General features: G+C 42.4%; 1 long non-coding RNA gene across 1 annotated transcript; it reads left to right on the top strand.

The window, feature by feature from the left end:
• Positions 1-13623: 13623 nt before the first annotated feature.
• LOC134515952 (uncharacterized) lies at positions 13624-15428 on the top strand. The gene is made up of 4 exons (XR_010071184.1): positions 13624-13752; positions 14082-14197; positions 14316-14500; positions 15312-15428. It is a non-coding gene; the product is annotated as an uncharacterized LOC134515952 (long non-coding RNA).
• The last annotated feature ends 9946 nt before the right edge of the window (positions 15429-25374 follow it).

Raw genomic sequence — 25374 nt, forward strand, 5'->3', positions numbered from 1 at the left:
ATGGCGCAGCGCTGGCTAATTTCCAACCTGGGTTAGATTTATAGGACAACAGTATATCGTATTGTTTTGTGTCAAGTTCGTGGACTGATATGACACTTGGTTAATTTTAACGCCCCCTCCCTGTCTTTTCTGTATATAAAGCAAGCTGTGTGAAACACAGCAAATAGGTGAAAGATGCATGCTGCTTTAACGGGCTGATTGTTTCGGGGAAAATAGTCTAGCTAGAGAATTGTTGAGTTTAAACTGTGTGCGTTCCCTTGTCCTATTTGTCCTCTCTATTTCGGTAAAGCCTAGAGGTCCTTGACAGTTGTGCTAAGCGCTGTACGGACCGGATAAGAAAAGCGGTCTTCCCTGCCATTGAAGAAGGGAGAAACAAGAGCTGGATGTGAAGAACAGTTGCAGAAAGCATGGCGTGTGCTTTGTGAACGTACATTTCCTGGTTTTTTTACCTTTATAACGTACATGTGAAAACTTTCCTGTTCTCGTTGCTTCGTTTCTTATTTCTCTCTTGAGTTACAGTTCTCTCTTCCTGCCATTAATGCTTCTGTCTGTATCAAGTAAACAAGATGTAGTGAATTAAAGGTTTCGTGAACTCAAGTGGGAAACCAGACGTGACAACAGAGGTGGTGTGACTTTGCCCCGGTGAAAATCTGACCCCATTCAGGCCAAAGGCTTTTTTTTTGGTGTGCCGTTGCTTTTGCAGCGATGCAGCTGGGAAGAGCTCTAAATCAAGTCTTTTTAAGTATGCCAAGAAGCAAAAATGTGTCTCTTAAGTTTTATTCCTTCTGCACCCATGTCCTGATATAAAGACCTTATATAAATCTGAGCAAGTCCTCATTGAATGTGCGTGTGTCAAAAACTATTTGGGTACTAAGTATCCTAAAGATTATTTGGTTGTACGTGTGTTCAGGATGTACATCCTACGTACTTATGGGTGCATCCAAAAATTATTGAAAATGGGGGTACGGCTCTGTGAGATAAGTTGTAAATCAAAGGGAAAGTTTAAAAAAAAGTGAATAAATGCAGAAGGTTTGTTTTGATTCCATGTATTTTTTTAAAAAAAGAACTGTTAGGTTTACTGTAATTTTCTAGAAGATACTAACTAATGAAAGGGTCTTTCATGCTTCAATGTGGGCCCAAAACGTGTTGGTTACTGAAGCCCCGTTTAATTGCTTCCTAAACCTGGAAGAATGTTAGCTGCTAGTAATACGGTTCCAGAGATGAGTAAAGTCTTTCAACACTTTTGTTGCCGAAGGTATCTTACTCTTGACAAGATCCATCTTTTTCTCTGGTTCTTGCAGCCTATAGGGTGCGCGTATTAGGCACGTAACGTCCTGCATCTCTTGAAGGCTCGTATCGGGAGGAGTCCTGGCAGTACGGCTAACAGAAGAATGCTCTACATTCAGCACAACAGCGGTTGCCACTTTCGCTTAGAACGGGTCCAAGGAGTTGGCATGTGTTCCTTTTATCCGGTATTTCAGTGACTGGAGCGCGCGCACGCTGACCTTGGCAAACTCAGATTGAGTTTTGCCTTCTGGTTTTTCTGTTTTGCAGAGCAATGGCCTGGAATAGAAGAGTTTGTTACAGTTTGAGACTGTCACTTAGAGCAGGGAGGGAGGCAGGTGTGTCACTGTCCTGAAAAGGTGCTTTTGCAGCTGTCTTTATACTTGGAAAAACTGGTTTTGTGACCCAAGGCTCTGAATCCCGAAGTGGCAAAGGAATGACCCCTGAGTTTCTTTATGAACCTTTGCCTCTAACACTACAGCAAAGACTGTTTCTTAAAAGCCAGATGGGACAGAGACGATTTTCAGTTAAAAACCATGTTGTTTTTGCACCGTGCTCTGTTTGTTTATTTTTTGTCTACTCCTCAGTTCCTTCTCCTCATGTTTCTCCATTTGCAAATCTCAGCAAGAAAACAAAACCCTAAATGCTTGCCACACTGGGAAGTGACATGTTAGAAATCTAAAACAAAAAATGGCTGCATGGTTTGTTTATCCCCTTTATTAAAGGTGGATTTTCCACTAGAGTACGAAAAATTCCTTTTTTTTTTTTTTTAAAAAAAGGTATTTTTAGTGCAAAATGCTGGTTGAGAACTGTGAACCATCGAATGCTTTATTTCTTCAAGTTCAGCGGGAATACTGGGGGAAACAGCTGTAATCTAGAACTCTGAATAACTTACTGTGGCTACTTTATTCTGGGATCTGTCAGAGCCGGGCTGCAGTAATTGAAGCTGAAGGAGCTTAGCCACTGGAACTGCATAAGACAATAGGGGTGAATGTATTTTGACAGAGTATGAGGGTTTGATCAAAGTTCTGTGCGTTATCAAAAGTAATTCCCTGTTGTAACAGGAGATTCCCTGCTGATACACATGTTTTTACCAGATACCGAAGCCTAATTTCTATTATTTTTGCAGGTCGGATGAACTGCTGTTCGACAGCCCATCCTTTAGGAGAAGTAAGTTCAAAGAAATGTCGAGCAAATGTCGCTAATCCTTTTGAATGAGTGGTGCAAGTTCATGAGGTCACTTGTAAAAGTGATGTAATATGCAGAAAACCTCTAATAACTGAACATATGTTGCATGTAAAGCAAGAAGCAAAGTCAACTGAAACACTGACGTGAGATCGAGCGCATGTATTCTGTATCCACATCAAAGGTCTGGACGGAAGGCATTTGAGGCAAGGACATGGAGCTGGTAATATCTCTCTCTTTCTGGCTGTAGCATCAAACATGAATGCGTTGTATTCCCACAGTCTGAACTTGAGCCTCTTAAAACGTGCTCAGGCTTGAGGAGATTTAGCATTAATGTCAGGGTTGCAAATAATTGGGGGTATTTTGCTTGCTTGCCTGTGATCAAATTTATTACAGTTGCGGATCTGGTGAACATGCATTTAACGAAATCTCATGTATTCAATACCATTCAACGTCTTTCACTTTTTTTTTCTCCTGAATGGGCTGAGAGGTCGCATGCAAAAATTCTGATGCTTGCTGCAGTTGTACTATAACGCGCAAACTCGTTCTGCGTTAGTTAACTCTGCTACGAATCAGCATGCTAGGAATCTGTCATCTTTTTTTTCTTGAACGAAGCAGAACGCGTACCCATTGAGCCTGGTGCTTCGTGACGTTCAACCCTTTACCTTTGCTGCTTGTAAGTTTTCTCCGTAAACCTGAGCTCGTAATTAGGATGAAAATAACTCGAAAAGGAGTGCAAAGGCCTCTAAGTTAGCTCTGCTTTGGAGGGGCCGTAAGGTGCAACTTAATACCCTGTAGATAAACTATCACTGATACTCGAAGCAGCGGAGTCTAGCTCTTGGCCTGGGTTAGCAAACCCACTTTTCAGGTCTGCTTAATTTGGGAAAGGGCTGGGCGGTCTCAAGGATGTGGATTCCAGGTTTGGAGGTGGCTCAGTGCATCGTAGCTTTGGGTGTTTGCTTTGCAGTCTTTTCTGCAATGTCAACTCCTCTGTGATTTCCCTGGAGGGAGGGACAAAGCATTGTCTGCTCCTAGAAATAAAATGAGATTACAACGACTGTAGAGATCGGTCCCGTTGTTTGAGTGCGTACGCAGCACGGAACGACTGATTCGTTGCTTGCCTGTGCTGGATGGTAACTATTTTATACTGCTGCAAAATGAGTGTAAGCCCCATGGTTTACGTGCTTCGCTTCTGTATTTATGGCTCTGCCTACGTATCTGAGCTTAGCAGAGCTTCCAATGCCAAAGCTCTGGCATGCAGCCCGGAAAAGCCGCCCGGTCTGGGTAGTGGGTGGACTGGGATCCTTGCTGCCTTGCCCTGTACCCCAGTATCTAGTCACGGTGCGCACTGTACGCGTATGGGCAGAAATGGTGAATGGAGACGGTAATATTCTGCCCTTGCTTAAAATTGAACAGTTTTAGGAGCATATATGTGTGTTATGCCTGTCTCTTCAGATGTAATTGGCGGTTTAACTGAGGACCTTTGTACAGTATAGTTTGTAATTTGATTTATTTTGACTGTCAGCCGTGGTGGTCTCTTAGAAAATCACTCTGAAGTAACTCAAAGTATTTCTCAGGAAATAAGTCTGTTGATATCTTCAAGGCATCAGTGTTATTCTCCGTGCTCAGGATGAACAAAGAAATAACTTTACGTTCACGGGGGTCACTTTCTTTCTTTTTTTTTTTTTAAGTGCAGGAAGAGCACAGTGCCTCCAAAATGGCTAAGCATCACTGCGTGCGGAATATGTGCTTGGAGAGCAGAGCTTGTCAGCTGTCCCTGAACACATCAGCTGGAATTAAGTGGCTAAGGAGTCAGTAACGTTAAAATTCAGAGGGGGATGCCAACGTTGGCGTAGAATGATCTCTGGTCCTGGAGCCTTTATGCAAAGTGGACAGTGTTCCTCCCCCCCCCTAATGAGAAGCAGATCCTCACCTCCTGGCTGTCCCCTGTACTCTCGCTCCTGTTCTTACATTAGTAGCACGGGCCGGGCAGTGAAAACTTCATTTCCCATAATATCTTCCAGGAAATCTGTGGGATTATCACCACCTGTTACCGCTGTGCAGCACTCAGATGCTGTTCCGCTCTTGTGAGGCAAGATAGAAAATAAATGCAAATGTGAATGACAGCGGCAGGAGCGGCTGCTGCAAGAAGGGAGCCTTGCAGGTCAGGTTTCCTGCCTCGGGATCCCTGTCTGGATATCTCGGGACTCTACACTTCAGTCCGTGTTCTTCCACTGTTTATTTTTCCCCCTTCATCTTTCTGTAGCTTTTCTGATCTCTCTGTGCCTCGCTAAGCTTTTTTTTTTCCCTCTCTCGTTTTCAAATTGTTTTCATACTGAAAAACCAAAACCCACCAAACAAACAAACAACAAATTGAATTAATTGTAACAGATCTGAAGGTGCAGACTCTGATACCGGTGAGGCATGCACTGTGGGTGGGATGCAGTTGCCTAAGCCCTGCCGGGCTCTGGAAGATGCCCCGGGGCAACTCGCTTGGGCCTGCATTTGCCCAGAAGGGCACGAGCTCCTGTCTCATTTGTCAGCCTGGTGGAGACGTTTTCACATGCCCCCAGGCAGCCGAAACGCTGCTGGACGCCCACGTTTACGCAACTGCATCTCGCCCGCAGCGAGGCGTCGCGCCCCGCGCCAAGGTTGAGAGGAAGTTTCCCGACGAGTTTTCTTGGCAGAAAACTGGGGTTTTATCGACTCTTGTGTGTGGCGTGTGCCTTTCCTGTGGGCAGAATTCACGATGAAAGCTCGGTGGTTCAGCTCACGGCACGCACCAACCCTGCCGGAGGGGGAAGAAACATTTTTCCCAACCGGTTTCGCAGCAGCACCGAACACCGGCGACTCCTGTGCTCTGTTGTGCGTTATCGCCACTTGTGAAGCCTTGCACTTATAAGGGAATAATGCGCTGTTTGGAGGGTGGTTTCCACTGCTTGCGAATCCTACTTTTTGCCAGAAAAAAAACCCCAAAGTGGGAACAATTAGCAGAATAGCAAGCAATAGCGGGAATATTTTGTCTTCCTATCATGAACCCGAATTGTTACAATAGGAGTTCATCTGGAAACTGAATAATTGCGTCTTGTTTTCTTAGTGATCTTAGAGCAAGTCACAAGGAGGTAAAGACGACTTGAATGTTTTAAAACAAAAGAGAATATATTCCTGGAAGAATGCGGTTGCTGTTCTGGCCCTTCCTTTTTGTTCTCTGCCTTGCCTCGTGCAATCTTTGTGGAGAATGCATAAGGATTCGTTTAGAAATGCAGCCCTCGCTCCTGTGATCATCTCCGCCTGGGGGCCGAGGTCTGTCTGTCTATCGTTTTTGCTGGGCGAGGGTATTAATTTTTGAAAAGATCTGGGTAACAGACAGCTTGTACGTTTCTGATATCTCTTAATGTGGTTATGGTGGCTCGTGCTTCCCCCCTGTCGCTGAGGAGGGGATTTTCAAAAGCGCTCTGTTGTCCAGACTCTGTTCCTATTAAAGACATCGGGGGGGACTCTCCTGGGTGTAATGGAAGGTTGAGAATTGGACAATAATAATCAGTCTTTTTAAAAATCTCACAGTCCATAATTGTTTTTAGACAGCATGCAGGGTAGTTGAAAGGAAACGTAAACGTTGGTATAGACGTAGCCTGTCGGTAGCTGCTGAGAAAACAGGCGTGCCTGAATTCTGCACTGAGAAATGTGGGTACTGGTGTGTGCTGACCAAAAGGATTGCTTGACAATTTTTGTTGCTGGGCAAGAATGGAGGGAAAAGGGAAACCAAGAGTAGAACAGATGCTGAGAACGTAGATTAAAAACAGATTAAAATTACTTTGTTTTGTTTACGTATCTACAGGTATTCTTGATTTTCAGTTTTCTCTTGTCGTTATCCTATTATAACCCTCCCAGATTTTGCTATGACTTATTCCACGGGATGCTTAAAGGAGTATCGTGCATGTTTGAAAAATATTGGTATAACTTACACAACACAGGAATAAAGGGCGTTGGTGGGGGATGTCCGCCTAAGTCATCTAGAACAGGTAAAGTACAGAAAAGATTGGAAAATGGATTTTTGTGTTTCCTCTCAGTCGCATCGTAATAGCTATGACGTTGATGGTAGCTGTTCTGGTTGCCTGAAGATCACGCTAGCAATGTTTTATCCGTAGCGTAAAACATAACGTGGGCATATTATGCATAAGTAGCGCCTGTCCCCAAGGAGAAGTTAAAAGGAGAGGACGTCGATGTCCTTGAAGCACACACGGGTTTTGCTGAGAGGGACGGGGGGGGGGGTTTCTATCCATCTGTTATATCAGCGCAGCGCAACTGAAATTTAGTTAGGAAAGCTATAGCTGGAAATCCCTGGTTATGGCTTCCTGTTTTATCTGTTTTGGGATTAGTGTAATCAGAGGAATTTTCAAATTGTCTCGGACGGTGCCAATATTGAAGTATTTCTCCCGCAGCTATTCTGGTATCATCAGCATTTGTCAGTGACAGTTTCTCTTTGACACAATATTACGTTTCTAGCTTATCTGGGCTTTTTCCCGAGCCTCTCTATATACGTAACAATATATAGCTCATCTGTTTCATTCCTATTATTTTGTTAGGAAAATGGGATATATATTAGTCTGTATTGGTAGATTTCCTAGTAAGAGGAGAAGGGGAGGAGTTTTGCTTTTGTCAGCACTGGGTCTACAGATGTTTTTATTAATCAAGTTACTCTTGCAGGAATGCTTTTTTTTTTTTTCTTTATCTGCTGCCTTGAAAGGGAGGGAGAAGTGATGCTGAATTTGAGACTTTGCTCGGTCACGTTTATCTTGTAAAAAGTTTCTGCACTTGATTGGACGTCGCTGTGACAAATGCAAATAAAAGTGGGAGAGATAATTACTACTTTGCAATAATGAAAAATGTAACTGCAGAGTCAGTGCTACTGGCTAAATAAGCCAAAAGGGAGCCAGAAAAAATGTGCTAATGCTGCAGAGTTTGGTTCTGGATGCCAAAATTGAATTTGATCTTCCCCATTGGTATTCTGGTAGAGTATTCTAATCCTGTCTCATTTCAGAGAGAACTGTGGCGTTTTGATTTATTTTTGGTACACAATCTACATTTCCCTAAGCTAAGCAGAGTTTCTGGGGAGGGATGCAAGGTCCTTGGGGGAGGACGTTGTTCCCAGGTCCCAGACTGCTCTTCTGCTTACAAAAGTGAACAAGGCATGCCCTGGCACCTGGGTCTTTTTTTCATTAGGCTTTATGGCAGTAAAATATTAGCTCTGTTGGGGACAGGTTGGGATCCACATCTGACCACCTCCAGCCCCAGCTATAGGTCCTTGCTTAGGTTTCCAAAACCTGTCGTATCTGACTGAAACCTGGAGCTGTTTAACGCAAAAGCTGTCGGGATCGTCCTCACCGTAACGTGGCCAAGCTGGGAAGTGGAGAACCGGTTCTCCATCTTCTCTCGTCGCATGTCTCCTGGATGGCTTGCTCTGGGGAGTCCCTGGGGTCCCACCTGGGATTCGAAGCTTACTTGCTGTGGTGAAAGCTCTGTCTGTTAGCAGTGGTGGCGGTCTCTGGGAATCATGCCGTTGTGCTCACGAGGGCTGTTTCTTCCTTGCAGTTAATCGCGGTGAAGCGAATTAAGTACTAAAGCAGAGCTCAGCAAGGAAACGCACGCCTTTTAAAAATGAACAGAACATTCGCTCGTTATTTGTAATGATCCACTGTGAGAACTCTTTTGAAAAAGTTCAATTAAAAATCCTCATATCTTAGAACCGTGCAAGTCATGGCTCTCAATGAGTTGTGGGCGTAGAGCATATTTGGGATGGGATTGTTGTGACAAGTGTGACTTGCAAGGCAACAGAGTGACCAACATTTGGGAAAAGAGTTTTTTGGCATTCTTTGATCCTGAACTAATTTGCACACTTCCAGGGACTGCAGACCCTACTGGTGCTGACCACAGGTGGCTCAGAATACTCTCAGGAGAGCATGAAGTAAAAAGGGAGTCGGATAATTGCGTTCATGCTCTTGGCCTCGAAGTCCAGAGTTGTTACAGGCTGCGAAGCGGTGCAAAGAAAATAGCTGACCGCAGTGGATATGTGGCAGTAACGAGGTGAAGCTGCACTGCCCTTCGCAGAATTGACAAGAGAGTGTTTTCCACTCTAAATCGTGTGCTTAGGAGTAAACGAAAAGTCAGAGAGTCCTTTAAAAGTCCACTAAAAATGTTGTTAATTCAACTGCTTAGCTGGGATTGAACAAGCCGCACGAATCTGGGAAAGACTGTCTGTACTTTATTCGGTTATGTTTAAAAGTTTATGCTTCCTCTCGTTTGTTTTGGTCACTTTGTGGTTGAATATGTTGAAGAAAGAAATAGGAACTGTGTGCAATTGGAAGCATTTCCAGGTGGGGGTTCTGTGTTCCTAGTGGGAATAGGCCCTGTGGGCTGTTTGTGAGAAGGGATATGTCCCAATATAGGGAAATAAAGAGCATACCTGTGCCTTGAAAGTCCAGTTAGCGCAGGCGCTCACCGTAAATGCCCAGAATACACCTGCAGGAGTGGGATGCGCTCTGAAAGTGATGCTTCGTCACTGTCATGTATCATTACTGCTGGTGCCTCCCTCCACATAAAATTTTCGAGGAGGCAGGGAACGCGGAGTGACAGTACACTGAGGCAGGTCTTGCCGCCTCTCAAGCCACGTGGCAAGATTTCTGCGGGAGAATTGATCTGTTTTGCTTCTAATCTTATATATGTGGAGCTGGGAAACACATATAAAGGGTGTTAGAGAACACAGCATCAAAAGAAAACCCTGATGTGTTGGCTCTACAAGCTTCCTCTAGGGGATTTTACAGACACCGTAGCTTCATATCTCATTGCACACGTCTAAATAAATATTAAAGACAATGATTTTGCATAAGAAATGCTACGGTACAACAGCAAGAGTATTAATTCATTCGCCCCTGGCAAAAGCATTTCCTGGCTGTAGACATCATCTCCTATTATTTATTATAGTGTCTTGACTTTTTTGAGTATTGTTTATCCAACGGTATTTACACAGAAGCTCGTTTGTGAGAGGTTTTAACATTTTTAGAGGTTGAACTACGTGCAAATTATTTCAGAAAATGAGGGCAAGACACACAGATCAAAACTGACTGTAAACTGCTGCTGAATTCGCAACGGGGAGTTGGACTTACAAGGGTTTTAATACCTCAGATTCCTTCCCAATCCTTTTCTTTCCCCTGTAGCAATATCCAGCAAAAACACATCTTATTTCCCCTTGCTGAGACAGACCCAAGCATTTCCCTTTCTTTGAGGACATCCAAATTCCCTTAGGCAGACCCAGGAATGCATAAAGAAAAATAAGATAGCTGCAAGGGTAATCCTGCATTTGTAACCAGTTCGGGAAATTAGAGGCAAATATAAAATGTCCTCTGAGTGTAAAAACTTAGTAGGGTAGGGATTTGCACCTGTATATATTTGATGGGTAAACCTTTGGTTTGCACCTCATATATGCATACTGTAAAAAAAAAAAACCAGGTATTTTTCCATCTTGTCTTGCAACAGATACTGCTCTACGGAGATGGCGAATGAATAAATCTCAGATTCTCTCATCAGAAAGAGAATTCTTGGATATTTTTCTGCTCCCTCAAGAAAAAAGGAGGCATTCTCATTCCTGCCTTGAATATCCTGTGAAAGGAAAAGGGGTAATGTTTCTAGGGAGTGTAAGTTCTCGTTTTGTTATGGAAAACATTGGGGGCCTTGCTCTGTTCTGTAGCTATGTCCGTTCTGCTAGCAAATCCCAGAACCTCCCTTAAATGCTTGCAGAAATTAACCTCGTGACCTGCCCTCCCACGTTTCCCTCTGGAGGTCAGATGGCCTGCAGGACGGGTGTTTAGGTAGGGAAGAAGGGCTGCCAGAAGCGCTGCCAGAAGCGCAGCTGTGCAGATATCCTGTGCCCACGTGTCCAGAACACTTCAAACAGCACACCCAGGGTGTGCCAGGGTTGGTTCAAGATGGACTAAAAATAGTTCACACTGTTTCTAGTGAGGATTGCCAGCCTGGGCAGACATCGGATGTTATCCTGATGGGGATGCAGCTGGTCATTGATCATAATTTGTCCCAGTTTTCAAGGTCAAACAATCAAATCCAAAACTCTTGTGGGATGACATCAGCAAAAATCGGTTTTGTCGTTGGTTTTTCATCACGTTATTTGTGCTTTCTACCTCTGGTCTAAGCGGCAGATAAAGAGGCTTAACAAGCCACGGAGAAACCTGCCATTAAGAGTTTTGGTATTGATCTGATATAAATGAATCTCTTCCAATAGCTAATTTATTTATGAACAAGAGAGTATCCACAGAGGTAAAAAGTAGGGAAAACTTTAAAATGCCAAGATCGCCATTTTGTGCACAGAAAGAGCTAATGAGGGTCTTCCTCAGTCTTGTTTGTCTGTCCAGGTTTTGAGGGAGGGTTGATTTTTCATCAATTTGTCTGTAACCTTGAAGAGCCATGGCGACAAAGATTCTAAGGTCATCTAGAAAGTCATTCAAACCCCAGGGCAGTGTTTGTTCTGTCTCTAACAAAGGCCGAGATATTGGATTATAACATAGTCGCTGCCATAAATTTAGCGTTTCCTCTCTTTAAAACCGTCAAATTAGGTCATACTGCCGTTGTGTTCCTTCAAAAGTCTTCACAACTGAAACCCTTCCAGAAGGCGAAAAATTAAATTTCCTGCCTGAGAAGTACTAAAAGATAAAATCTGCCTTGTTTCCTGTTTCTCTTAAAAAAATAAATAATCCTAGCATCGAATAAAATATGCCAACTGCGTTTTAGTAATACTTGCAGCGTGAACTGTTAAGCGAAAGTTTTAATTCATCAGCCTCTGATGAATTCTTTTGGTGCTCTGGATGTTATTTTAGAAACAGCATTGTATATCAGATTAAAAAGAAAAGTTGTTGTGATGACGAGAAACGCACGTGCAATAAGGGATTCCGACTTTCTAACTCCAGGCATGCTCCTGTTGCCTTGTCATTCCCTGTGTTCTTCCTTGGCTGATGTGACGAACAAGCTTTCTGAGAATGGAAGATGCCTCCCCTGTATTAAAGCCCTGTCCAAAGTAGATGCACTGCAATGACTCTGTAATTAGTCGCAAACTGGAGAGTTTTTGACTTTTCGCGCTGGAATTGTAATTCTTGGCTGTGTGCCGAATTGCTCCGTTGTGTAAGATGCGTGTCATGAAGGTGATGTTCGCCTTCCGGCAAGTTTGCAGCTTCAAATGATAGGGCAGAAGCGGAGGTGTGAAATAGCATCACAAAATGAGTCAAAGAATGATAAAAAGATTCCGTTACCGAATCTGATGTAGACTTGCATGCAAAGTGAAAAGTTTTTGGTTTGTTTTTTTTTTTCCCCAGAGCTGAGAAGATTTTCTAAAAATATTTCTTTAGTTGCGATTTTGTGAAGCAGATGCGTAAAGGAGATAAATTAATACTGGAAACAATTAGCGAACGTAATGCTTCAGCGAGCGCGACTGTGGGAGAAAGACTGGTTTTTTTATGACCGCGATATTCCTGAAATACAGTAGGTGCAGTTATTTTCGTGTTTGGTAGTTATTAACACTTCTGAAGTGGTTGAAGCGACGGGCTCGGCTTTAGTGTAACGTGCACTTTGAAATGATAGTGTGTTGTCATCCTGTTGTTCGGGGATGAATATTTGCACGTTTTCTTGGACTTGGTCCAGCCATTTACAAGGAGGTGCTCTTGTAGGCTGTGGAAAACCCCAGAAAAATGTCTTGGCCGGGTTTACTCAGCCAAACTGAAATAAACCTTCAATTCAAAGATATGATACGTGCTATTCCTGTTTTGAAACCGTACCTTCACCGCACGTGACCTTGCTTGTTTGATGATTTGGCGCAGTGCCACAGCATAATTCGACGATCCGCTGAAAATCGTGATTCTTTCATGTGGAAAACAATAAAAAGCGTATGGTATCAATTATGCTTCACTATTTCTCTGCGAATTCAAGCACCAGAAATAAAAAACACTGTCTGAAGGCTTTGAATTGCCATTAACCGGAAACAGTTGGTATAAATTATTTTTACTGAAACTGCTCTACCAGTCCTGGGTAATAAAAGAAAAAAAATAACACTGGCATTTGATTGACTTCAGAGGTGCAAAATATGTCATGCTCAGAGGGAGCATAAAATTCCAGGTCGGGCAGTGGAATCATTTTATTGAATACCGTATTTGTCATGGAGAAACTTGGAAGAATGAGTTTGCTGTTACCTTAATTTCTGCCGCGCCTCTACTGAATGTGGGGTTCTGTGCGATCAAATATCCTGGCTAACGAATACGATGAGTAGCTGCAGGTGAAAGTAGGAGTAAGAAAGGAGGCTTCTAAAATAATAAGGCTTTTGATGGAAATCGAAGCTGAGTTATACAAAGAAACAGGTTTACTAACAATGTATTTCTAAAGCATGCCTTGGATCTGGGTTTTAGAAACTTCAGAGCCGTGGGTATTTTGGCGCCTTACTGTCCCAGTGAGCACTGTTGTTATAACTGACCTTACAAAGTCAATTAACTATGCAAAGGAGGGGGGCTTGTGTTTCTTTGTTCTTTAGCTAAAGATAAATTACTCTGCAGAATCTAGAGGAGTTCTGATGCGGCAACATCTCCAGTCAGTTGCGATCAAACTTATTTTACACTGTGTTTGTCTTCATGCTCAAGATTTATCTCGATTGCTTTCTACCACATTTGGTACATAGCATTTTTTCTACAGTTTCTGTAATAGGAACAACTCTATAAAAGTGGCAGTGTGTACTCAAATAGAAACTTAAACTGAGCTGATAGTAGCTCTCGGATGGAGCTGAAACACAACGCATCTGGAATTATTATGGTAAAGCAACGCGCAAGTCAATAAAATGCTTGTTAATCAGAAACTACATGATACTACTCTTATCCGTGTTAAATATGACTTAAATCAGTAGAGTTGCTCGTATAATTAAAACATCACCTAGCATTAGGAGTTTATGTGCCTATTGATTTACAGTGTAGGTTTATTAGGCAATACTTATTACCTTTTGTTTTTATTCTAGAACTGGAGTTGCGTGAAACGGAGAACAGAATTTGGCCTTCAAACTCGGTATAAGTCTTAACTGAATGGGTTAGCAAAGGATGCGAATAAATCAGTGCGCGAGAATGGCTGAAGTTCAGAAACAAGAATAGAATTGCAGAATCATGAAAAGAGCAATGGGGAGAAAGGAAACAATATTAGACTGAAGCTTTTCAACTGTGGATAAAGTCTGCCTGGTGACTGATACCTGTAAGAGTTGAGAAATTTGCTGTAGATTAAAAATAAAAAAATAAAACCCCCCCTAAAAAAAGCAGGTGGGGGTGATGAAAAGAAGCCAGTAAATCCCTGAAAACTCCGGATGGGCCTCTTGTGGGCTTCTGTTAGCATTTGTTGACAAGTAAGACTCCACTTGCATGTCTCCTGCACTGCAGTTAGCATCATTACCTTGTTAAAATAGGCTATGTTTTAAAGCCAGGATGAGAGTAGCGGTAGCACTGGGAAACATAAGTGGACAAAAAAACGGTGTCCAATGCGTTTGCGATAGAAGATTATAATAAATATATCTTCTTTTTTTGCAGAAGGTCTTGTAGGAGCCTTGGGCACACAAGAAGAGATCCCATCTAGGAGTTTGATAAAGGTTCATTGAGTGGCCCTGCGTGCTACCAGATTCCTTTAAAACCAGCTGATTTTCAAGGTCCTGCTCATATCGATTTAACGGAGTAGTCAATATTCTGTGTGCTGATAAAATACTGTGCCAGTGGCGAGGTGCTGGCAGTAGCGTAGCCTGATTATTTTTGGTTTTTTTTTTTTAGTTCAGGCAGAGGCGCAAAGGTCCTTTGGTTTAGGGTCTCTGTGTGTATCCTTTTCCTGATATATGACCTCGTGAGCTGACCTGCATAATCCTGGAAGCTGATGTTGGTGGTAGGAGCCTGGATCTCTTCCTCAAAGCTGCAGATCTGTCAGCCCATGTCCTTTTGTTTGACCCTTGACGCTGGCTGTAAGTGTGGTCTGTTATCTGGGGTGTGTTGTCGCTGGGGACTTGGCCCGCGGCTGCCCGAATTGCACCAGTTTTGCCTGATGTCACTCCCAGTAATTTGTGACTTGAATGCTGACAAACAAAGCACCTTCCCGCTGATTTCTTCTGCAACTTTTACTCCCTTTTAAACTGTGAAGAAGAGATCAGATCCTGGCAAAATGGGGACTTCTGGAACTGTGCCCATAGCATTTAGTTCTGGTTATTTGAAGGGTGGGTGCGTCGTCACTCCCAGCACTTACATCTGAAGCAAATTCAGGCAATGCTCATCTGAACTATGATCCTGAGGTCTTATACTTGCCTGCTTGCCCAACCAGTTATTTCTGGGCATGCCCAAGAACAGAAAGGGCACAGGTAACTCCCCTGAGAGCAGTCCTGCTCCCTAATGTCCCCTATTTGGGCCACTTAACCCCTATGCCTGTCTGAGTCACCAGCAGGAGTATTGCCCTAAAATGCTTTCACTCAGTAGGGCAATCGTCAAGGTCTGAAGACCTTCTGTTGTCCCTCTTCTGAGAGATGAGTGACAGTGGCCTGATGGGAAATAGAGTTTTCCCTTTAAGGTATTTGGTGATAGAGAAATTTCATAAAAATAACTGTAAATTGCACCTATTTTCCGCAAATAGTTTTAGCCTCAGTACTGGTGGCCCAATATACAAATGCTTTCCTCAACATAGCCAAATTCAGTGATATTGAGAAAATCGTACGTATTTGGAAAAGGTTAGGATTTATTTTTATGAAATAGCATCTGATAATTAAACTGCCATATTTTTTCCAGGCTTCTTTCCTTACAGAGACTGATGACTATTACTACAAATATACCACAGAGTATTCAATTATGCTGGAAGGAGGGTGAAAACGACATGCCAGAAGCTCCACAAGAGAGATGATGCACGTTATTCTAATTTTATGAGGTTGTAGATCTTGGGAAAGGAGAGATTTATAATGCCACTCCCTAGAATAATTAAGGACGTGTGTGTCTGATTTATGTATATGTAGTGGGAAGATGGGGTGATTTTACTGAAAATACCACAGAAAACAGAATCTCTGAATAAAAATGGTCTGCGCGATCTGTGTTTCCTCAAGATGCCTCGCAAAACTTCATCTTCTACGCTAGGCATGAGATAAAAGCTTATTCTTCAAATTGAAAAGTATTTTTCTTTACTTTGATAGTCAGCCACTGATTTCTCTTTTGTTCACAGTGATTTGCAGGGAGCTACAGAGACGCGTATCCAGTGAAAAGCCCCCCCTGATCAGCCATCAACGTAACGTTTTGTAAATGTTGCCTTACGCATGGTAACGGAAATTAGGTAGTGTTTCTTTACTTCAGACTAAGCGTTGGCGTGATTCAGCAGGTCAGTTAAGTGTATGCTCGCTGGTAGTTCATAAATGCCGTTGAAATAACTTACCTTCTTTTTTTGGTTTTGTTTTTTTTTTTTTGAGACAAAAATCTCTGTCTTTGGGGGAATTAGGACTTTGACGACTCAGGAGCAGAGAACAGGGTCAGGCTTATATATGGTGCTGACTTGAGGTCAGACAACTGTATGCACGCAGATCTTGCGTCGGAGTTTGGTACAGCATGTTATTTTTCAATATTTTTTGAGGCCAGATCTTGTCACTTTTCCCCTCCAATAACAACGCAAGATTTGGTCTTCAGATGACTATGTGGGCGGTGAAATAGTTCAAGTGATTGGAATTAAGTATATTTTTTGTATTCTTTAGGTTGCTTTCCTTTGCTAATTCGCTTTGCACTTGTTCCGAGAGCACGTAGGGGAAAGTAAGCCCTCATTAAGAATAAAATGCAGTTCCTAGGGGAAACGATAGATAAAATTCGGCTGGTTTCAAGAGAAAGTGCAGGGACAGTAAATTTATACTCCTTGTTCTCCTAACTGTTAACGCATCGGGCTGTGTTGTAGGATTGATGAGACTGTCTGATCTGGCAATGTTTTCGAGGGGGAAAAACAGGTCTTAAGGTTTTTTCTTTTTTGTTTTGTTTTTTTTTTTTTCTCAAGTCTTCTCCCTTTTCTCCAATAAAATCTGGATTTGACTCTGATCTCCCTTCCGGTTGTTTTCGACTAGGAAACTCTAGTGATGTTGAATAATATTATTTTGTTTTAATACGGTATTCAATCAGAAAATAAAAACGACGCCATTCCCATTGTTTGTACTCGGGGTAAATATCGGGAGTGCAGGTCTGGTTTTGGCTCTTTGTATGCAGCGTTAATGGACTGTGTATTAATTCAGAGTTTCTAAAAGATGCGAAAACTGGCTTCATTGCCTGATTCACAGTTCCTTGATATTAGTGGTGCTGCTCCCACTCATTTGACCTTTTGTCCCTCATAATTATTGCTAATCCAGTAGCTGGGGCTTAAAGTGTGGAAGTAACCAACAATCTGGTGTTCGGTGTTTTTTTTTTTTTGTTGTGTTCCCCCCCACTCCCCCAAGACAAAAGGAAAGAAACATCCAAAAGTTTTTTTTTTTTTTATTAGCTAGCAACGAGAGAGCGAAGGAATTAAAACTATGTGTATGGGTATCTATATATAAATATGAAAACACAGCACCTGAAGAGTCAGTTGTTTCTAAAAGTAATTTAGTTTGTATGCTAATAACTTTTCAATGCCCTGTTTGTCTTCTAAAGCAACAATCTGTAGCTGGCAGATACAGATTATGGTAGCGTAGCTAAGGCTTAAAAAGCGAATCACAGTTAAACAAGAGAAAGTAAATGTGTCTTCGGAAGTTTGTTTTCTTACATGCTTCTCTAAAGAAAGAAAGCATCGGTAAATATCTCTTGGATATGTGATGTGACACCGTCGGGTTTTATTTTTTTTATGGTTCTCTAGTGGTCTGACTTTTTGTTCCTGCAAACTGGATGAAATCTTATGGCTGCCGTTGCCTACATAGTTATTACTGATTTCCGATTAAGTTTTCTACTCCTAATATTTTTAACAGAAAAGGAAATATACTATGTGAAAAACTATGTCCCTTGAAATCCAGTTAAATCATACAGACGTTCTGTTTTACCCATATGGATGTACCGGTCTGGCCACCGGCATAAGTCACCTCCTGCATATAAGGCATTTGTTCAATGATAGCTAATTTCCTTCTTACTGCAAATAGCTCTGAGCCTCTCTCTTTCTCTCTTGCCAGATCTGGTCATCCACTGGGGAATGAAGAGAAATTAAATTAAGTGGACTCTAAAGATAGTATTTTTATGATGATGTGCTTGTGTAAGAAGTATTGTGTTGTTTCTTGAGGCTTTTCTTCAACCTGAGGCTAATCTCAGTGTTTTACTTCAAATTTGTGCTCTCAAAGTCACTGGTGGCCTCTGCCAGAAAGAGAAACAGACTTGTGCATCTGGTCATCTTCCTGGTAGCGCACAGGCGACGTTACCACCAGGTATTCAAGACAGACTTGGGACCCTCAAATTCTTATATCAAGACTGCAACTGAAGACTTTTTTTTTTAATCACCTTTCTGTTTCCAGGGTTAATGCATGTGTTCACAAAATGAACAGCAGCACGACATTATTCCAAAGTAAAGTTTGTATAAAGTCATGTCAAATGCCCGTATATATACTCTGTATTTCAGTATGGCAGAGAAAGAGCTTGTCTCCTCCAAGCCCCAGCAGTCTAGCTCTTCTCGCAAGCGTGCAAATAAGGAAAAGCAGCAGTTAGAAATGTTTTGCGGAAAGCAAACCAGTAGTTTGCTTATCAGGAAGAAATTGTTGTTACGGGGTCTCAGGACAGCCATGCGTATGAGGAGGAGGCCTCTCTACAACTTGGAACCAGGACACGTGCCCGCTTTCATCCAGCTCTGGGTATGAAACAAGGACACCAAGAAACTGGTAAGTACCTATTTTGCTGCTCGTGCCAAGTTATGTACAAGCTTTTTTCTGCCTGGTGGTATTTCCCCCCCCCGCCCCTTTTCGGAGTACGTTTCTTCTAATGGTTGCAGGGGGCAGAGCGCTTTTCTAAGCTTGTATTCTTCTGTGTCCTGGGACATCAAAAGGAAATATTTGGGGTGGGGGAGAGAACTGAAGAGAGACAGGAATGCTGTGCGAGTAGGATGAGGTTATTCCGCGTGATTTCTTTGGGAGAGAGAAAATACTAAGAAGGGCGGTACTTGGGGGGCTGTCAGTGCTGTACAAACGCACGCTCGTGGGAAAGAAGGAAAAGGCATCTCTCATTGAATAGTCTCGTAAAACAAGTCTGTCTCATTCCTCTTTCTTTATTTTTTTTGTATCAGTCCAAGTATATTTGGACAGCTTGAGTTAAATTCTGTTTTCTAGCTGGAACAGTACAGCTAAATCCTTGTGTACTATGAATTGGCACCACTGCACTGAACTCAAGAAAGCTTTGTTGATTTACATCAGCTGTTGTGTTATTCTTAACTAGAAAAAAAGTATAACGTAATGCCCAGATGTAGGGCATCTGTAGATGTCCAGATTCAAAGTTTTTCGAGTCAGTTCTTTAGCTGGCTTGTTTGGGTGACTGAAATATCCTGAAAAGTATATTAGAAAAAAATAAATTAAAAATCTCATGAATTAAAATGAATATAGCACTCTGGGTGTTTCCGATTGGGCTGTGTGCTGTACCACAGTAATCCTAAGGAATGCTTGCTTCATATCTGTGTTCTCAACGTTCTTATATTTAGTATGGCTCCTGTTTGAGGAAGGATTATTTATGCCCAATCTTGCGTAGAGAAGCTGTGGGATATTTACAGACGAGTGGTGTTTAAACTGCGGTTATACGCTGCATCAACTATGGTACTGATGATGCGAGAAGATGCGAACCATTGGAAATGAGGTTCACAGCTTCATGGGGTTTCCTCAACAGGCCGAAAGAACCACCACTGATTGACTGGTTGATGCGTGCTGAAGCTCATGCCGGGGCAGACCTTGAGTTACCTGCCACAGTGCTGTTTTGGCCAGAAGCTCAGAGGAGCAGACTTTGAGGAAAGCATCTGTAAGAGGCGGTGACCCCACACACCCCCAGAGCAGAACTTGAGGGGAAACCAGAAGCTGTTGGCCTTGAACAAAATGAATGTAATTGGTCTCATCTTGGGAGGAAGAACTGTTTTCGCAGGCATGTTTCCTCCTCAGCTTGGCAAAGATCGGTATGTTACGGTAAAACTGGGAAGGCCATGGCCTGCCTGTCGGCTGTTGCCCATCTTTCATATGACCCATCTTCGGTACCACAACATTTTTTCTTCACAAGATAGCAGGGTTGCAAATAGGATTTTTTTTTTTCCTGACACTAAAATGGTTCCACATTCTCTCTCCAGGACAAGTTACCTCTTGAGCCAAGAAAGCTTCAGTTTGGGTGCACGGAGCCAGGCACACACTGCGTTTGGCCGCGTTTGCTAGGATTTGGCATTTATGTTTCTGTCTGACTCTTTGCCTCTAGTTGTAGCTTTTCCTATTCTCACATTTGCATGTGAAAGCTACTCTGGGTCTTTTGCTGGTATCCTGCACCTTAGGTGGTTTTATAATGGCCTAAAAAGGTATAAAATAGTCTTCGTGGCATAACAGATCATCCAAACTATGCTACCAGAGCTGACCCACCAGTGACAGCTGTGCAGGAGGTCTTTGTGGCTTTACGTGTTTAGCCATAACTTCAGATCGTCTTTGTTTCTCTGCTCCTTAGAGAAAGGGATGTGGATTGCGATGTCTCGTCGCTGATTCCCTCTTCTGAAAGATTCCCAGGAGTAAGCGAAGACAAAGGAGAAGGATGGGCTTGTGTGGAGAGGAATGGCGTGAAAAGTGTTGTGAAAGGATGGAAGCAGAGTGCTGGAGAAGGCTTTGATTTAACATGCCAGTCAGTTAAGAATTTGAAATTTCGACCTCTTTTTTTTATTCCCCAGAGTGAAAGGTTGAAAAGGAGAGGTTTAACTTTCCATTAAACAAAAGTTTTAAGCATAATGATCTACGTCTGAGAGCCGGCATTGGGTTGGAGAACAGGACTCTCAGCCTTCCAGGCCAGTAAGAGCCTGCTGTGCCCACGGAGGTAGTGAAGGATGCGCGACCGCATCCCTTATCGATAAGTGTGGGTCGTCTGCTCCTCAGGATACAAAGCAGAAGGTGAATATCGAAGAGGTAGCGTTGAAAAAAGCAATCCAAAAGACTGCTTCTAGGGACCTTGTGAAGTGAAGGTTAATACTGCTGTTGAAGACAAGTCCTCCTGGCAGGTGGCTTGGACTGCATTTGTTTATCTGACAGTAGAACTGGCAGAGGAGAACAGCTTTGGGGGACAACAAGAGTTTTGGGACACTGTGCAGAGCTTTGTCCATCTGATTTACAGCTGTTCTCTCTCTCTCTCTCTTGCTCTCTCCCTTAAAAGAAAAAGGAAAAAAGGCTCATTTACCCAGAAGCTTGGAAAATAGCTCATTATTACTAGTCATGCAAGAAAGGGGATCAAAATAGGTGTAGGGATTATTGGTCAGCTGGAGTCTCAAAATTCAAGAAAAAGTTTGGCTTGCATTTTAAGTAAGGCTTCTTCTTATTTTAACTCCACGATGCCCTTGTTGCCCGTTTATTTTGGCAAGTTGCTAATTAGTAATAGGATTCTTGTCTGTGGCGGTTTATATAAAGTATCCTGCGTTCTTGAGTGCCCAAAACTCTCCCTGGCTTTAATGCGGGCTTGTGTTACACTTGCAATTCATGACTGAGCTTCGTTTTAGGCATCTATATTTAGTTGTTCTAAGGCACCGTTGGGGGAAAAAGGATCTACCCCAATAATACATCCCCAAAGAATGCTGGTGGTGTCAAACGCTGTGTTTATCGAATAATTTAGCACAGTGGCCGAGTAAATCAACGCTGGGCATAAAAACCCTGCAGTTCTTGTAAAAGTATATGTTACGCTAATTACCAAGATGATACGTTTTATCTCTGTGCCCTCCTTCTGACTCGAATGTTACAAGCGTATCTGTTAGTTGTTGCATTTAGAAACTAGGGGGGAAATAAAAGGTCACATGTAACACTGGGTCTCACGACTGTGTTAAGCCAGCCGCAAAAATCAAATGTATTTACAGATTAAGTATCAGGGGAAAGCAGCTCTTAAAATACGTTGGCAGCGATAAATTCCACTCTCCGGGTTTAAAAATGCACATTGTATTCCAGACTGGCGGAGTGACTCACGCTCATCGTTGAACGATAAATGGGATAGATGTGTGGACTCCTGAAACGTACACCACGCTGTGACAAAATGCCCCCGCACCGCTGTTAAATGAAAAAAAGATAAGCTTTCTAAGAGCTGGATGTGAAAATGCCATTTTTGAAAATCAATGAGACAATGGCAATAAAAATGCCATTATAATTTGAATCAAATCGGGGTCCTCCAGCAAAAGTGATATATTCAAACTCTTGGTTTTTTAGTCCTTATCTGTATAAAGTAATTCCAGGCTGGAAAATGGCAAATATTAGCGTTAATTGTAAACAGATAAAGTAAGCTGGAACACTTCATTGGAAGTTATACCCATGTTGGAATATATCCTTTTCATGTTATGTGCCATATTACGGAAAGAGAGAACATAATTAGATCTATACTTTTACACCCAAGTGACTTCTACAAATCAAAATGTCCTCACAGAATGACGCTGACATGATTTATTCCTGTGCAGAACTGCTCATGGACCCGCAAGCACAATTACCCAAGTACCAGAACTATCTAAACAAACAGTTACACGTGCTTCTGTTTACACCTTCTCTCTGAATTTCAACTGCAAGACCCAAAAATTCAGGCTCAAACTGATGCAACGTTATTTTGCAAATGAGACTACTGAGCTGAGCGCAAATTTGAATAATAAAATAGTCTGCATCCACCTTCTGCCCTCTTGCACGTCACTCATTTTAGCCGCTCGTCTCTTCAGACGAGGAAGGGATTAATCCCAATTACTATACTTCATTATGCGCTAGTTCAGCGTGTACCTTAAAAGATAAAAGATCAGTAATAAAGCCTGAAGGATACTGACAATGATATGATGCAAACGACTGTGCGCCCCCACTACCTTATTTTCTAACACATAGCCTGTGTTTGTTCCTGGAAAATAAAATCTGGGTTTAATTACATCCTTGGACAACCCATGCAAAATAAGGAATGGCAGGAAGGGGGGCACTTCAGGGAGCAAAATATTTGGGTGAAGTTCCTTTTGTATATTTGGAAAAGCACAGGACTTAAATTTCTCTGAAACATAAGCTGACTTTTCTTCCTCTCTCCAGAGAACCCGGGAGTTACTGGTATGCAAAAGTAGTGAAGAAGACATTCAGGTGTTTAATCCACAGCATTTCAGAGCACGGACTTTTCTCGTGCTCATGCTCATCTTTGAAAAGCTGTGCGAGAAATTAATCTAAGCCGTGAGAGTTCTTAAACGTGCCCGTATCGCTCTGAAAAATGCGGTTTCCAGAATGACTGGGGGAGAGGAACGGGTCAGTGCCTAGCTCTAGGCTGCATAAAGCGCCCCAGCCGGCGGGCTGAGCTCCTGCGCACCCCGAACAGGCAAGTACGGAAACCTTACCGTCTCGTCAGACCCACAGGAGGGGCCTGTGCTCGGCCCAGGAGTCTCTCTCGTCCAGCAAGAGCAAAGTTACCATGTGAGCCTGCATCCTGAAACGATACGGATTCGCGTTGCCGGGTCTTCAGCCCTTCCTTGTGGCAGAGGTTTGCCAGGAAAAATTATAGTTTCAGCCGGACAACCGCGTGTTCTGTGTGAGTGAAAGCAAATAGCTCTGGCGTTAATCATCTCGCTTGTCACTCAGCAAAACAAAGCTTTTGAAGCGGATTCAGAAGTTTCCATCGAATCAAAACTCAAGCGTTGCTGGCTCCGCTTACCTGCGCATTTTTATTCTCATACGTACACATAAATAGAATTGCCTTCACTTAAGGTCTAGCAAATATATCCTGGTTTAGTGAAAGTCAGTTGGAAAACGGTGTTGAATCCAGACTTCTTTATTTGTTTGGAAAGTAATTTGCTGGATGAATTTACCAGAACTTGGGAAACGTTAGTGGTCGTTAATGGAAAACTGCCCTTGCAGCACGTAACAGCGACCCAGGCTTTTATCTCAGCGAGCCTGGCCCGGCTCTGGTACCATTGCCCAATTTGCTGCTTTTATCATCTTTATTCGATTTGCAGTACGGATGCTGTCTTATTTTTGAGATACAAACCCAACACGATTTAAAAAGCAAAGGATGTTCTTTCCGAAGATTGTAGAGAGTTCCATCTACGTTGCTTTTTTCCCTTTAGGAAGCTCAAAGCCTTTTACTGGCTTTAAATAGCAGCACTGTGTATCTGTCACCGTACCTGTCATTATCTCATTGTTAGGGCTTGTATGTTTGGTTAGTAACACATGCTCGTTCGCCTGATTAGCACCATGCTTTAATTTCATTTAATAAGTATATTTCAGAGTCAGAATGATCTTCATCAGCCAGAATAATTTAACTTTGCCGCGTAGAATTAATTAAGATGAAGACTGTCAAATGAAAGGTAAAAAATAATCAGTGGTTCTCATTAAGAGATAATAACAAGACTTTTTTTGTTTATCGGTTTTGTTTTGGTCCCAGCATCAAATTTTAAGAACTGTTACATGTTGTGAACATTCATTTTAATACATTTGATCTCAGCTGGCACCATGCAAATAAATAAAATCCTTAACCTTCTTTTGACAACCAATAATTAAGAGTGCAAACTGAATACTGAAAAAGAGCTTTAAGAATAGGGAGCTAATTTAGGCACATATCAGGAGTTTGATGAAATATTTAACACTTGAAAGATTAGCTGAAGCAGTCTCTGTTGGAACTTAATGACTGTCTGCAAGAACTGAGTCAGTCCTGATACAATTTTGGGAGATTTTAGAGACATAAAGGAGGTGCTGTTAAGCGGAAAGAAAAAGGAGGACCTGAGGAACTGTAGTCAACAGAGAATTGAGTACTTTCTGGTTTAGTCTAAGACAAGTATAAAAAGGGAACTGTGTACGCAGGCAGTAGTGCTGTGGAGAAGGATGGAGACGAGTTTTTATGGGGTCAAAAAAATGCATCAACCAAGTGGTGCTGTTGCAAAAAAAAAAAAAAAAAAAAAAAAAAAACCAAGAAAGTAATTTTCTTTCTGGAGTACATTGGTAGATGCGTGATTTGTCAGAACGTATGTCTAACTGTGCTCAGTAGTGCTAGAAGCTTGTTGGGAATATGGTGTATGAAGACAGTTAAGGTAGAGAAGTTAAAGTTCAGAGGAGAGTGTCAGGGCAAGACGGGGTTTAGAAGAACTGGAGGACTTTGATTTCTTGTATAGGGGGTAGAAGGCTTGGTCCAGCTTTTCTCACCCAGATGAAGCTGGGCGTAAGAAGGATGGAGCTGTCTGACTCTGCGTGTCCCCTAAGGATAGGGCAAGAAGTAGTTTGCAGGAAAAAGACATTTTGATGTCAGGAAGAGCTGATCTCCTAAAACGGATGGCTATTCAAGGTACTATGGAGTCTCTTCCTTTGGAAATCTTTAAGAACAAGGCAGGCAAGTATCTCCTGGGAGTGCTGGGATATACTTCCCCTGACTGGGGAAACGCTCAGCACCTTCTCTCCCTGCCTGTTTTCTTCGGAGGGTCAGCAGGGCGTAGAGGAAGGTGGTAAGCATTCATAAAGAGTGCACTTGCTTTGTAGTATTGCCTTAGCCAACTAGTCAAAGTTTGGCTGAAAGCACTCCAATTTAATAAAAGTTAAATAATAGTCACAAGATGAAAGGATACGTAGGTTGAAACAGATGTGTGTTGAATTAGTACTGACATTGTGGACTGGAAAATAATTTTGCAAATGCCAAATGTTGGCTATGTTTCAAATCAGGGAAATTCTTCCTTCTTAAATGC

This window comes from Chroicocephalus ridibundus, chromosome 5 (genome assembly GCF_963924245.1).
Source record: "Chroicocephalus ridibundus chromosome 5, bChrRid1.1, whole genome shotgun sequence".
Taxonomy (NCBI): Eukaryota; Metazoa; Chordata; class Aves; order Charadriiformes; family Laridae; genus Chroicocephalus; species Chroicocephalus ridibundus.